Raw genomic sequence first — 14,317 nt, 5'->3', positions numbered from 1 at the left:
CGTTACAGGTTTCCAGCCGAATTGTCTGGCAAGGGGTGAATTTGGGTTGTTCGGTTTTTTGGAAGTTTGGTCCACAATAGATCTGAAAAGATCTTGTCTTCGAATACGCGGTGGCTGCGGGCCACTACTTGTGCTAGCCACCGCACCAGCTTCAGCTGCACTTGCTCGCCACGTGGGGAACTCGCCATGTCACCAAGTGATACTGCAGTGCTGGTTGTTCTAGGTCCAGGGTGTACTAGGCCGCTGGTGCTTGCCAGATCACCAGAAGGCTGAGCGGCACTAGTACTGACACTCTGCTCCATACGAGCACGCTGCGATCTCTGCACCTCAGCAACTCCAGAATGGGGTCTGGTATGCCTGGTTCTAACAGGCACCCATCCGTCGTCAGAGCTGTCTGTCAGGGAGCCACTGCTCTCTTCAGGTTTGTATACTGACCCTGATTCTGCCAGTGAGGCTTCCCCATCACTCTCATCTGACATGGTCAGTATACTGTAGGCCTCTGCACTACTGTACCACCGTTTGGTCATTTTACCAACTAAATTTACAGGTACAGTAGTGTGACTCACGGGTAAAAAAGCACTTGGTTGTCAAGGACTATTTCAACCGCTACCAAAAAAAACTGCTAATGCTAGCAGGGATCAGTCCTGACTCTGCTAACACAGCAGTTTTGTGTGTTTTGTGTTTTTTGGAAGTGACAGTAATCTATTGATTACTACAGTTGCCTGGGTGGGGTGGGGTGGGGTGGTCTGGGCTGGGCGGAGGGACTAAACACAGGTGCTGGCAGGAATCAGTGCAGATCGTGGAAACACCGCGTTTTGGGAACCCTAAACTATTGGGGACGCTAGTATAGTTCTGATCAGATATTGATCTTTTCAAACACTATACTAGTAATGGAGGTGTATGTGTGTGTATGTGTGTGTGTATGTGGTAATCAAGGGGTTAACTAATATTTCTAACTATGCGCCGGGGATCTGCGCTATCCTAGACTGATGCTAACACTAACTAATGTCACCTGTAATAGTGATCACAAAAAAAACTGTACACTATAAAAGTGACACTGTGACAGGGCAATGGAGGGGTTAACTGGGGGGGGATCAGGGGTTAAATCTTTATTGGGGGGATGGCGGGGACCCTAAACCTACTTGGGACAGAAATGTACTCGCTAGCTCTAACTGAAGTCACAATCACACTATCACAGATATACAGAAAAACACTATATTACCTGTGTATAGTGTGCAATGTGACAGGGGTGAAGGGGTTAACTGGGGGTGATCAGGTGGGGATCAGGGGGTTAAATATTTATTGGGGGGTGGAGGGTATCCTAACCCTAAAAGGAACGGCCGCAAGCGCTAAACCAGGTCACAAGTCACACTAATACATGTATATAGGAAACTGCTATATACTGTATACAGTGTGTGTTGTGACAGGGAGTGTAGGGGTTAACTGGGGGTGATCAGGGGGTTAAATCTTTATTTTGGGGGGGTGGCGGGGACCCTAAACCTCCTTGGGACAAAAACGAACTCACTAGCGCTAACTCAAGTCACAATCACACTAATACAAAATACAGTAAACCACTATACTACCTGTATATTAGTGTGCAATGTGACAGGAGGTAAGGGGTTAACTGGGGGTTATCAGGGGGATCAGGGGGTTAAATCTTTAATGGGGGGGTGGCGGGTATCCTATGCCTAAAAGGAACGGCCGCAAGCACTAAACCTGTTCACAAGTCACACTAATACAGGTATATAGGAAAATTTTATATGCTGTATACAGTGTGTGTTGTGACAGGGGGTGTAGGGGTTAACTGGGGGTGATCAGGGGGTTAAATGTGCCTAGCCTAGGTGTGTGTGTGGGTGCTTGGTGCAGTACTCACAGTTCAGACCTGTTCTCTCCTCTTGATGAATCCAAGGATTTGGGGAGGAGAGAGCAGGTCTTTTCTGTGCCTGTGTTTACATTACACTGGCACAGACAGTATCTGATTGGGCAGGACCGATCAACAGGTCCAGGCCAAAAATCATTGGCCTGGACCTGATGATTGATTGGTTCTGAACCCAATCAGATCATCAGCGGGGCCGGGGGCATGCGGGAGCGTGCCCCAGAGCGGCGGGAGCAAGCTACCTAGCGATACGTCGATTTGCCTGTAAGCAGCTGAGTGCCGCAATATAAGTACGGTGGGCGTACGGTGGGCGGGGCGGAACTGGTTAAAAAAGTAAAAAATAACAATAGAATAGGAAAGGAAAATGGCAAACAAGAAAAAAAAAGGGGCTGATGTAAGGAATAAGAGAATGATTAGAAAATGAAACAAACGTTCTTAAAATGAACATTTTCGAATAAAATTCTACTCGCCTATGGTCAGCTTTAGTCTTTATCCACTCAGCAAGTCTGTTAATATATATCTAGTTTAAGGTAACTTTAGAGTATAGGTCTATAGGATTTGCTTTAATGCTGAATTGTGAATAACAGGTATTTAACGAAATTTCAGATTTAAAGGTCAGCAATCTAATTCCCATTAGAAACTCTACCACTCATCCAATACACATAATGCCCTGAAGCACAGCATGCCATTGAGTATACTGGAAAAGATGTTAATATAATATATTGGAAATAATCAACCATTTCAGTGCTTTCAAAACATTGACTAAACCCTATGATTTAAAAAATCATATAGTCTCATAATGACATTTCAAAGAATGTCTTTTTTTCTTATCCTTTTGCTATTATTGTTTCCTAAGGCCTTAACCATTTCCCTCTTTTAGCAAAGTCATTTCCTATTTCTCTCTACCTGTAGAGAGTTTCATACAATGGCACAATATCTCAGCAGGCTGGACAATTAAGACAATTGTATTTTATGGAGTGAAACAATTAAAATGGCCAGTTTATTTTTACCAAGTACAACTGCATATTGAATGGCCATATGGTGCGTATAATTATAAGACCTGTGCATTGGTTTGACTGCATTTTCTGCCTGAATCTCAACCAATGAATTATAATGTGTAGCTTTTGACTGACCTCAGAATTGGTAAAACCCCTGTCAATTTGTTTTTACAATCTGTGCCCCATCGGGAGATTTTTGTTTGTTTTTTCTCTCAGAAACACAAAAGGAAGTGAAAGGAAATCTCTACAGAGCGAGGGCAAATCCCTTCTTAGATAGCTCTTCTGGGACAGATATTCCAATTGGAAGATTTTCCTTTCTCTACTGATTCAACGAAAACTATAACATTTAGGATAGCCACCACTTTCTGTCCATGACCATTGTCACCAGGGCAAATGAAAAAGGTGAATCTTCGTGGTACTAACTGTTTGACACACGATGTTTAAGAATGTCACTTTTTTCACAGGAGAGTCCTAATTGTGAAAATCTCAAGTCCAGAAAAAAGAACAATGCAGTACTTTCCTGGAAGATACTGAATGCTTTCCTCTGACAGTGAACTGTATTTAGGCCAAACAGTGAACTTTGTTAGAAGGAGACTAAAATGTTTTTGGTCAACTTTAGTTCACAAGTTTATATTTATATTTTATATGTAATATTACAGGTCTTTTTGCATTTAACCTTTTTTTCTAAGCTGTGTGTATGACAGTATGTTGACAAACAATGTTGGGCTATCTTGCTAAAAAAGCATAGAACTCCCCTTATGATATCTTGCAGTTTGTGCTTATCCACTATTTAAAGCATTTTCTCACCAGTTTTTTAGTGCTTTTGCAAACATTTTTTACGAATAGCATCCAGTTTCAGGGCATTTTTTGTACATTTAGTGAATTATTGGACTGTGAATGGGATGTCTGGTAGGACTGGGGCTTCATCTCAGTCCATACACAGCCCTGCTGAGTTAACAACAGCTCCCAGTTATTGTTGTTATTCCTTGCACACAAAATCTACTTGAGTTACTAGGGGGAGTTCTACCCATGCTTCCATAGTGATAGGTTCACTTATTTTGTATCCCTCCCTTCTTACCTCCCTGTCCCCCTGGCCACACCCCATTCCCCCATTTGTGGTATATAGGATTAAAACATATTTTTTGGGTATTTGACAGACTCACCCAGGACAGAGGCTTTTGGAGGGGACTGCAGGCTAGCCTCTTGCCTACTGACTATGGGCCCTGGCTTTCAAGGGAACACTACTCTTATGGAGGTGGGTGCCTGGGGGACCCTCGGAGTGGTCTTGTTTCTGATTCGGTTTTGTGTCTCCCCAGAACACACAGACTCTTGGAGTATAAACAGTTCCAGTTTTGAAGCTGAGATGAGTTCTTGGTTGCCAAATGCGGCTATAATATCTGATATTGTTCAGACTGGAGGAAGCCGTATACTGATGGAAGCACTCAAGCCGAGTGTGCAACGGTTCATTCACATTGGTGGCAAGCAGTGGGATGCTTCCTGCAGTCTGGGACATCCAAACCTCCACCTGAATCCAAGGATCAGATAGCAGAAGAAGAGAGGTACAGACACCAGCCGCCATGGAAGAAGAATTCAGAAGGAGGATGCGAGAGATGCGGATACAGCAGAGGGGACCAATGTCAATGTAGGTCCTGCTGAAATGGTATGATTCTGTCCGCTGGGAACTCTGGAAGGAAGCGCTAGCCTGTGAGCAGCGACACTAGGGAAAAATTCTCCCCTCAATCTAGGAAAGGTACTGATCAAAGTACAAAGTGTGAATGCTGTTATTGAAAAAATAACCGCACAAGGAATAGAAAGCTGAGTTAAGCAGGCTGGTCCAGGCAGTGATGCGGTTGGATTAGAGCTACAGAACCCTTTGCTGGTATGTAGCCCAAGTGTGCCCGTGGACAGTGGAGTGGCATTTACAAGAAATCTTGAAATACAGAGAACACATGCTGAATGTCTCGGAAGTGCTCTGGGCCCTGGAAGATTTGGAGTTTCTAGCCAATCAGGAATAGGAGCTGGAGATCGCCTACAGATGGCTGCTAGACTCTGCTCAGCAGCAGGTCTGGGCACCCTTTGCCAGGGACTATTAGGAAATTCCAGCTGACAGCTCTGAAATCCTGGCTAAAGAGTCAGAAATGTGCCAGAGTAACAACTAGAAGCAGAGCTCTTATTGCGTATGCGGCAAGTGTTGACTGACCTTGATGATCCTGTTTCTGCACAGGACGAGCTTGGATGTAGAAATGCATCTGTCCAGCAGCCGGATAAGGGGAGATGGAGCAGCTGGCTCATCTTCCCAGCTGCAGTTCATGGGCTTGGGAGAAGAGGAAGCCGTCCTCATTCCCCAGCAAAGGATCACAGAAAGCATGGATTTAATTGACTTTCATTGAAGAATGTATCATTTACTGAAATTCCAACTGAAGTGCTAACAACAGCGCAGAGCTCTGGTAGCCTCTGCCTAGCACCAGTAACATCTTCTGGGTTCCATGGACAGGAGATGGTGAACCTGTATTCCCAGACACCAGTTCCAGAGGCTGGGGATTTAATAGACTTTTCTGCTGAACAAAAGCCTCCAGTGGAAGAGCTGACATTAGGGCCAAACATCACTGAGCTCTGCCCAGCACCAACAGCAGCTTCAGCCTTCCTTAGAGAAGAGGCAGATGGCCTTTCTCCCACAACACTGACAGGGACACAGGATTTCCTGCCAGCAGCATCTGTAGAGTTATAAGAAACTTCTCCAGCTAAAGTGCTGACAACCGGACAGAGGGTCCAGAAACTCTGCCCCACACCTGCGGCAGTTCTGGAGTCTCAGGGTGAAAAAATGGCAGTCACTCCCCAGCAGCAGATCAGAATCCAGGGGGTGAAGAGAGAGAAGGTGTTTCTCCTCCCTCCTCAATGGCAGTGTAGTGACTTAGGAGCAAAGGAAGTCACCCTCGCTCCACAGCGGGAGTCCAGGAGTCTGGGAGATGGAGCAACCGTCTCATCTCCTCAATGACAGTTTAGGAGAGAATGTTGATTTCCTCTATCCCCAACAGTCAGCCAATGTGGAGGAAATGGTCTTCCCTCCCCAGCAAGGATCTGTGCACCTGGGAGACAGTGACAAAGAAATGTCATCCCAGCAGCCAGATGAGGGAACAGGAGATGAAGCAGCCAGCTCATCTCCCCAACGACAGCTACACCATTTGGAAGAGAAGGAAGTCATCCTTCCTCCCAGCAGCAGATTCAAAGTCTGGGAGTGGAGGAAGCTGGCCTCCCTCCCCAATGGTTACCTGGAGCGGATGATGTGGCATCCCCAACAGAAGTGCTGACAACAGGGCAGAGTGCTACCAACCCCTGCCCAGTACCGGCAACCACTACAGAGTTCCAGGGAGCTGGGGCAGTCAGCCCCTCTCACCAGCAGCAAGCTGATGTAGTGAAGCCTCTACTCCCAGCTGAATTGCTGGCAACAGGGCAGCACCTACATTGTCTCCTTCAAGGAACTAGGAATCAGCCCCTCTCTACAACAACAGACCAAGCCCTGGAATGGTGAAGACCACCCAGCTGAAGCGCTGGCAACTGGACAGAGAATCAATGACCTCTGCCCCACACCTATTGACTATAATACTTCCCTGTGGCAAAGAATGGAAACCAGATTGACCACCTATGAGCCAGACTAATGCATGTCCAGACAGATGGATGTCTGGGACCTTGTTAGTCAACTTTTGATGGGGAAGAAATGTGACAGACTCATCTGGGATAGAGGCTTTTGGAGGGGTACTACTCTTTTGGAGGTGGGTGCCTGGGGAACCCTTGGAGTGGTCTTGTTTCAGATTTGGGTTAGTGTCTCCCCAGAACACACAGACTCTGGGAGTCTAGGCCCTGGATCCATGTTAAAGGCCTAGATGGCACATTAGTAGCCATGACCACTCAACACTTGGAAACTCATAGCAGATGATAATCTCATCAGCTCAAGCCAACTGTCTTTCCCCCCTTTGGTAATTGTGCTAATTAACACACCTATTGTCTGCTAGCAAACTACTGTGGGGATGTGTTTATACTTGTATCGATGTGTATTGTACTTTGTGAGCTTGATGCTTGAGAGTCTGACCTGGAATGAGACCTCTGAGTGTCCAGGTGGCTAGTTGTTTAACGTAATGTTTCTAGTATATTTTGGCTAATTTGACTAAACTCTTAAGGATACTCTATGATGGAATTAGCCATGAGTCAACTGTACCTCGTTATCTAAACCATTGTGTGATGTTTTGGGTAAATATTTGGGTCATTATTCATGTGGTGACTGACCTACTTCTCAAGTGTATAAAAAGCCAGTATTCTTGCTCAATAAATAGTTCCAGTTTTGCAGCTGAGCTAGTCCTGTCTAGTCTTGGTTTCAATATGCAGCTATAATATCTGATATCTATGTTCAGAGTGGAGGAAGCAGGTATACTGATGGAATGACTTAAGCGGAGTGTGGAACGGTTCCGTCACAGGGTATTCCTTGTTTTTTTTTTATTCTTAAAAGAACCTGAAAGAATTTGGGCTTTACTGGTACCAGCGAGGAACGACAACATAGAGTTTTTAAAAAAATGTTTATAAACTCTTTGTGGTTGTCCCTCGCTTGTACCGGTAAAGTCCAAATTCTTTCAGGTTCTTTTTAGTATATTGTCTCAATGGATGTGGTACCACCACAAATAGCCATGTAATCTTTCTAGTTGTTCCATGCTAGTTCTGTTAAGATGCTGTCATCTTTGCCGATGCTCGAATCTATTGAGAAACATAGTCTGAGGCTTGGTTCTGGCCTTGTTTTCTCTTATCAACAGGTTGATTGTACTGCTTTTTATTGCTTTGTCTGGCCTACATTTTTCGCCTTTTATTTGTGCTGTTTGTGTGAAACCAATAAAAATGTTTTTTAAAATAAATATATAAATAACAGCCCCCTGTCTACAGCTGTCCCACAAAATAGGACAGTGAAGGGTTTTCAACCCTTTGCTCTTATTGTAATGATATCCTGCACGGGATATACGAAAGGCTGCCGCAAGCAGCCATGTTGTTCAGTCATTATAAGTCAGCCATGACAGTCTTGCAGACCAGTTATACACGCAGTGATATTCTCCCCCCTCCCCACCTCAGTTAACTCATGGAATGCATAGGTTTTACATTTCAAAATAACCGTTATCTCAACTCAGAGACCTAAAACCACTAATTGAGTCCTGGCAGGATGTTTGCTTCTCCCAACGGGCCTGTTGTAAAACTTTGAACAAATCCATTTAGGATAACCAGAACTAAGTCATAAATAGCAATCAGCACCTCTGCTTATTAAAAACGTAACAAATACACACACAATTCATAAATGCAGGCAGGAACATGACACATTAAATATTATAAACAACATTATAAACAATAAGTATATATTTGTATGAGAAATGTCATACTGATCAAATTAAGACCAAGCATGACCACCCTATCACATATAGAATAGAAGATAGATGCCAGATATTCCCTGGGTGACAAGTTTATCTGACATATTCTGTGTTTGGTATCCCTGGATGCAAAATTACATGCTGAATGATTAACTATCAGTTTAAAGAATGTAACCAATACATATTACGAGATATGAATAGTGGTATAAAACTGTCCAAAGAGGAGAGAGCTGATATTGTCATAACCCCAGGACAGCCCATGGCCACTCCGTTATAATTGGTCAGGGGCATCTATCTAACACCCCTTTGATCCCAGAGAAAAGGGGAGACTCCTAACCAGTGTTGAGTTCTCATGGTAACATCAAAGAAGGAACATCTATCAAGTTTGAGAACCGATTACACCTGGCTCATCGATTGAACCCTGATAACACCCAGGAAATTGACTGCAAGCATTCTTCCTCCTCAATTCTATCTTATTTTTCTAATTGCTGAATTGTGTCTCTATTTCCTTGAAACACCTTTTTTCTGTAAATATTTTATTTGCACCAACTTTGACCTTTTTGTTATTAAAACCTTATTTTGAAAAGTGTTACCCTTGTCCGTAAGCTCTTAATGCAAGCTAACAAAGAACCTATCTCTTGAAGAGTGCTACTGTATAAAATAAATCCTCTGAGCCTACCTGTCTGTGGTGACAGTGTGTGTTACAGACGATTATTCTAAAATCATAATTAGTATTTCTAAAATTACGAGCTTCCTTCAGCTCTGAAGAGAGGTGGTGACATTGAAAGGGTTAATTGCTTAATTAGCCCGGTGACAATCACTCTCAGCCTGCTGGCACCTAGATTGTGGTCCTGCAAGCTGGAAAATCTTTGTGCAGGGTGCAGCTGAGAGTGGCATTGTTACGTAAGTGACGGTAGGGTGTTAGATTTGCCGGTCCTTTGTCACGAGTTAGTGAGAGGGACAGGGATCTGATACTCTGATAGTCCGTCACACTTATGACCACCCTTTTTCCTGTCCATATCACTGTGCATCCAGCTTAATGTAGAACCACTGTAGATCCCTGCCTGTTGTGTGATTTAGCTGGTCTGTTCAGTAGTGTTATTTCGAATGAGGAAGCAAAGTAAAGCAGAACGAACGGTGGTTTTATTGCATAATTTGATTCTTTTTTTTTTTTTTGCAAAGTTTTAATATCTGGTTTGGGCATACACAAAGTTGTTTTGTTGGAGTTCAAAAAGTTTTTTTGCTTTTAGGAGTTTGTTGTCTGGAGTTCAGCTCAAAGGAAGCCTAAGAAGAAAAAAAACATGGAGGCAGGCAGCCACTGATTACCTCCTTCTGTAAATGATAACTATTCAGGAGTTATTCTTGTCCAGGATCAGTGACCCCAGAAAGCACTAAAGCTATTAGATCAGAATAACAGCCAGGCAATTAGCTTAGCAATAGCTGCTGCCATACTTTTCTAAGCATTGGTTTCCTTTAGGAGGCAGACATCTTTTTTTTTTTTATCAGAGGAGAAGGGGATGTGCCCCTATTTGTCTCATCTATAACTTTTTAGAGCTTCACTTAGTGAGATCATACATATATACATGAATTATAGGAGATAATAAATTAACACTTTTTATTTTTTAGTATTAACCATAATAAAGAAAATCACTATAAAATATTTAGTGCACTGTTAGCTATTTTCTCTGATGACATGCCCAAGTGGGATAAAATATCTTTTTTTTTTAACAAGAAAGTTTTCAATAGGATAATGAGCTGAAGTTACAATTTACCGCTAGTTCCTTTTTAGTAAATTGGAAAGTTTTTCATGACTTTTACAACCAATGTAATTTTACTGGGCTAGTTTGGATGAGTAATTCTGTTTTAAACATAGGAATAATTTAATCTTTTACCTTAAATTTTGAAATTACTAGTTTTGCAGATTAGAGTTCTGTTGATTGACACTTAATTGAGAGTTACTTACAAAGCTGAAACTGTATTCTTCTGGTAAATGTTTGATGCACATTTTTTATGTATTAATTGTCTAGTGGTACAATATCAGTGAGAGTCTGAATACTTGCTAAGTTTTTTTTTTTTATGTTAGAAGAACAACTGAAGTGAAAAATCAGAGTTTTGTAGAGAATCTGTTGGTGGTGTACAGAGAATCATCGCCGAAAAAATCTGACAGATGGAAAGAACAAGTGTCTGATTCTTCTTCACTTACTGACCCTCAAGAAAAGGCAATCCATACACACAGATATAAAACTGTCTGCAAATTATTTCTAGCTGATCTGCTTCTGCAATAAACTGAAGGGTCTAAAATCAAAGGCTGTACAATTAACCACATCATGACCAGTAGCCTAACTTTAGCTGATGGCCATCGTTTTTCATGATTTGAATGTAAACTCCAGCAATTAACTTCTCTTATTTGTCAGAAATGTTGTCAGGTGATGACTTCCTGTAATCTCTACATGTGTTTCCAGTTATCTCTAAGGACTACAGAACCCCATCCTCTCTGTTATGGGGAAGAAGTCAGGGAAAGGTTTATGTCGTTTTGTAATGTTTCTGTAGGCCTGATGCAGTACAATTAGTTAGCATTGTTACCCAGGTGACACAGGAAGTGTAACCAGTTAAAAATGAAGGAAAATGCTTTAAAAAAGAAAACTAGTCACTACATCTAATGCATGGTATTCCATGATTTAATAAATTTGTGTTTTTGGATTTAGATATTTTTTTTAAGTACCTAATATATTCTTGCTGTAATTACCATGTAATATTGCAAGCTAAATAGTACTCAACAAAGTCCATTAATGTACAAGCACAGATAAGTGCACTGTTAATCTTACCTGAGTACCATTTTTAAACCTGAAATCCTAGTCGTGACAATATAATTAAAGGGGCACCCTGTCCCAAATGATAAAATATCTATTGCTTGCGTACTGTATGTCTGCTGCCTTCTATTGCATGAGTTTGTAAATACATGTAAATATATTATGTATGTACTTCCTGTCCCTGAGTTGTTGGTTTTGAAACCTTGCAAGGAGAAAGTGAAGAGAGAGAGAAAGTCTTAGCCACATGTCTTTTCCATGCGTCAAACCAGAAGACACTGTAATACACTACTAGGAAGGGACTCAAGTGAAGAGGAGAGTGAAGATTGATTCTGAGGTCCAGTGCCATACCACAGTTCCTGCTGGTGAGAAGTTCTTTTCCAGGCTGGTCAGACAACAGTTGGAGGATCCTCCTGTGACTGCTGATCTTGTCTTAAACTGCATATATATGCTTATGTTTAATGTCATATGCTGGTGTCAGTAGTTCAGTTCCCAATTACTTTGTTTAGATTACCCACTTTTCTACTTAGCAAAAGTTCTAATTCTCTAATTTACAATTCTAACACAATAACCTGTTTGGAGAGAGCCATTTCCTATAACCCACCACCCCCCAAAGAAGACTACAATTGTTTTGGGTTAAGACAGATGAGACATGACAGAGTATGACCTTAACCTATAGTCTGGTCCTCATCCCTCCAACATTGGAATGCAGTTGTGCCAAATTCATCATGTTAAATACAAAAGCTGTGTTGGCCATAAATTGTACATTGTACAAAATTATGTCAGAGATATTGGTGTGAACAAGACCTGTTGGAAACTGACAAAAATAGTGGAGTCGGGATATTATTACTATTATTATTTTATCTCATCCTCTAGAAAAGAGGCATATTTAAATATTTTATTACTGCCCAGATTTGGTTTTTAAAAGCAGCATGGCATCCAGAAAAAGGCAAGAGCCTCTATTGACTTATGTTGCTCTTCTTAAAATATCAAAAAATTAAAAAAGCATGATTTTCCTGAACCTCCACCTTAGCAAACTGGGCAAATAAACTATAACTGGGCAGTTCCCCAACCAAACAGACCCAATTAACACGCACATACACACACACCACCATCTTGCATACAATTAGCAATAGGCAGCACTGTAATATGTCAATATAGGTTATTTTTGTTAATTGTTGAACCAGGGTGGGGGTTTAAGCTATATGGTACAATGTAAGATGCAGAATGCATCAGCATGCCTTCTGTGTCCTGACTTAAGATACCAAGCACATAAACATAACAAAAAAGTACTACACAATTCATCTGTTATTCAGCAGTGGGCAGGTTTTTAAAGAAGGGACCCTCCACCTCAAAACATCAACTGGGGCTCTACTATCAAAACACCAGGGTGGTGGTGGCTGGCATATTCTTTTGTTTTTTTTCTGTCCAGATTTAAAATGACTATTTTTAGGTTTTCTAACAACGGGACTGGGAGTTCATGAGAGATTTCCATTGTTTAATTCTTTTACTGTGATAATTAGTTAATTTATTTATTGGGAACAACTGTGCTTTTACTGGTACCAAGGTCACGTTTACAAAATATATAATGTTAGTCAAAAGTTAAATCATATGCCATGAGAACTGGACAATGGGAATTTCCATTGACCTCACAGTTCAAATAGCGAATTGGTCCTCTGTTGGAAGGAGCGTAGAAGCTTCATATTATCGGCATCAGGGAGCTTTTCCCAAAAATGTACCCCTAGATCAGTTTTTGCAAGAAAAAGAAGAAGGCAAGTGGCCCAGGGTTTGACATTCTTGATAGTAAGAGAAAATGGAAGCTCTTGGGCACATTCTGAAAGCAAATGAGATATACATGTGAGCTCACTACAGCCAAACTCACATTCCCATTCTTGTCATCATAATAAAATTATAGGGATTCTTGGTAAATACTAGTACCTTTTAACAAGGGATACTGTAGTATGCAAATATGTTGACAGCTTTCCTAAAATTACATAATTTACTTCTTAAATCTACATGTGACTACCAGAGTCCAGATAAACTGGAGAATAGATGTGACCCATGTAGGATGAAAGGTGCTTATCTTATGGATGTGATTCTTGCATAAATGCCCTTGGCTAAAGGAAAGCAGCTCATTCATCCTACTAGATAGATCTACATTCATACCACACCATTTTACATCCTGACACTATGGGGGTGGGAGGGCTTTCTACAATTCTAATTTTCTTCAAATTTAAATGCCAATCTACAATTCACCTGTATGCTATCAATAGTGGGTATATAACTACACTGATTTGTAAACATGTGGATATGTAACATACCGTTGACCATCATTTTCTTTCTTGACCATATTCACATCAACCCCAGGGTGGTGATTTCGAAATTGGATATTAGTATGGGAAGTTTTTTTTAGATTTATATACCTATAATGGTTGTAAAGTCTTTTTTTTTTTCATTACATCAACAAACATGCTACACTCACCTGCAAATCGCTTTGCTGTGCCCTCTCCATGGGAGGTACACCTGACATCAGGAAAGACCCGTGAAACACAGGTACCAGACTCCCCACTAAACAGGGCCCTCAAAGGTCACAGAAACACCACCTAGGAGAAATGTGAGGGGGGGATGGGATACAGCTAAAAGGTGATCCTGGCTTAGGGGCTTGGAGTGGGGAAGAGGGAATCCTTCAGGCAGGCCCGACTATCCCTGGAGGGTATCTGCATCCACCCTAAACCACACAAAGGGGGAGAGGGAGGAATGTACTTACAGATCCATGGTTCGGGTGACACTCCAGACAGAACTCCTCACTACCGAAGTGGGGAAGCTGTCGGCAAAGGGGACTCTGTGACTCGGACCATATGCGACTCCGTGAGACGTTTAGCTCGCAGGCCAGCCAATGTCCGTGAAGCTACATCACGGCTGACCTAGCGCATAGCTGCGGTGTGCATGCCCTCGCTGGCTAGACTGGGGGGACCACTGGATCTAGATTATCCAGCCCGTCGCAAAAAAGGCAAAAAAGTTGCATGGATGGAGAAAAAATTGCTAGGACCAAGAGATCCCAGCAGGGAGAATAGGTCCTTACTCCTGACTAGACAGAAACAAACTAAATACCTTTGACATAGAGGAGGTTATATACCAGCTGAGGATGGTCCATGGGCGTAGGTAAGTTTTTTGTTCTGTCTAGTCCTACTCCTGCAGGAGGTAATATAACCCTATAGTCATGATTAATGGAGCACT

This window comes from Pelophylax lessonae, assembly GCF_965119305.1.
Source record: "Pelophylax lessonae genome assembly, chromosome: 1".
NCBI classification, from domain to species: Eukaryota; Metazoa; Chordata; class Amphibia; order Anura; family Ranidae; genus Pelophylax; species Pelophylax lessonae.
The sequence above is the reverse complement of the archived record's forward strand: the minus strand, read 5'-3'. Positions refer to the sequence as shown.